At 56.0% G+C, this 1,945-nt stretch overlaps 1 pseudogene; it reads left to right on the forward strand.

Moving 5' to 3' along the window:
• Window positions 1-830: 830 nt before the first annotated feature.
• On the forward strand, window positions 831-1,926 carry LOC119345031 (annotated as a pseudogene).
• Window positions 1,927-1,945: the final 19 nt, after the last annotated feature.

Here is a 1,945-nt window from a genome sequence, read left to right on the forward strand (position 1 = left end):
TCCATAAATTCTCCTGTGATTTATTATTATTGTGTTAGCAAAAATGTACAGAGTTACATTATTTGTGTTTGCATATGCAAGAATAGAAACAATAAACAAAATGTATTGATTGAATGATACAAATACGATTAGGGAGTTAAACTTACTCGACATTGTGCCTCGCTGCTTTCGCAGAAATAATCCTCCCCTGGTTAGTTATGAATCGCCAACGAATCGTTCCCAATTGAAATAGCTTTTTAAATTTCAGAGATTTCAGATTTCAGAGAGATCGGCAATTACCAAATACCTACACACAGTTGAGATTTCAGATTTCAGAGAGATCGGCAATTACCGAATACTAAGTGCTGAGTTGGGAGTTGAGAGTTGAGAGTTCAGACGTACCTCATATTGCCAACTATCCCTGAGTGGGCGAGGGTAGAGGCGGCCGGCTAGCGATGCTTGAAAAACGGCGACTGGGCGGACCGGTGGGCGGCGGCTGGCCGCGCGACGAAGAAGGGGAAGGGGCGAGCACGGGCACTGCGAGGGTTGAGGCGCAGAAGCCGAGCGGACGAGTAACCCTACGGGCGCACGTACAGGTAAGGTACAACCATATTGGGATCGATTAATCGGATCGATAGCTTTTCCTATTCAACACGCGCACGTACAAGGACCATTGGCCCAGGGATCGTCGGATCGATTGATCGATCATGTGTGGGCATTTACGTACATGGGCTGCACTGCCTGGCTTGTGTATTGCTGGGCTGGCCAGTGTCCAGGTCCAAAAATAACCGGTGTCCAGCCCAAAAATCTGGAATATGTATAAGGAAAACACGTATTTTACCCGGTGCCAGTGACACCGGGTGAGATAACGTGCCTCCGCCCCTGGCCGGAGCTGCTCAAGCTGCATCCTGACCTGGAGGCGGAGCACCAGGAGGTCGTGCTGCTGCAGCTGACACGGTTCCGGTGCGGCTCGCTCGCAGTAGGGTTCACGTCCAACCACGTCGTCGCCGACGGCCATGCCACCAGCAACTTCCTCGTGGCCTGGGGGCGCGCCACTAGAGGGCTCTTCATGGGCCTCCCGCCCGTGCACCACCACAAAGACCTCTTCAAGCCACGGTCGTCCCCTCGCGTGTAGCACGACCACCGTAACAGGGAGTACTACCTGCCGTCGCCCACCGACGTGGTCGGTCACCACGGCGACGCCGCCGACAACATCGTCATCCACAAGGCGCACTTCACCAAGGACTTCATCGCCGGTCTCCGCGCCAAGGCGTCAGAAGGGCGCGGCCGGCCGTTCAGCCGGTTCGAGACCATCCTCGCCCACCTTTGGCGCACCATGACGCGCGCGCGCGACCTGAGCCCCGAAGAGACCTCCAAGATCCGGCTCTCCGTGGACGGACGGCACCGGCTGGGCCAGCCGGCGGAGTACTTCGGCAACATGGTACTTTGGGCGTTCCCGCGCTCCACGGTGGGCGACCTCCTGAACCGGCCGCTGAAGCACGCCGCCCAGGTGATCCACGACGAGGTGGCGAGGGTGGACGGTGCCTACTTCCAATCTTTTGTCGACTTCGCGAGCTCCGGCGCCGCCGAGAAGGAAGGGCTCGCGCGGAGCGCCGTCTGCAAGGACGCGCACTGCCCGGACGTGGAGGTGGACAGCTGGCTGACGTTCCCGTTCTACGAGCTGGACTTCGGTACGGGGAGCCCGAGCTACTTCATGCCGGCATACTTCCCCACGGAGGGGATGCTTTTCCTCGCGCCGTCCAACTTCGGCGACGGCAGCGTCGATGCCTTCGTCCCCGTCTTCGAGCACAATCTACAGGCGTTCAAAGAATGCTGCCACTCCATGGAGTAGGTTGACAAACTGAGAATCGGTAGATTGATAACTGAGGGTCAGCAGAGAAAAGAATGTTGGTTACGTGCAAAGCACATTTTCTTTCTTTTCTTTTTTTCATTTGAGATTTTTTTT

The sequence above is a fragment of the Triticum dicoccoides genome, unplaced genomic scaffold (genome assembly GCF_002162155.2).
Source record: "Triticum dicoccoides isolate Atlit2015 ecotype Zavitan unplaced genomic scaffold, WEW_v2.0 scaffold200040, whole genome shotgun sequence".
Taxonomy (NCBI): Eukaryota; Viridiplantae; Streptophyta; class Magnoliopsida; order Poales; family Poaceae; genus Triticum; species Triticum dicoccoides.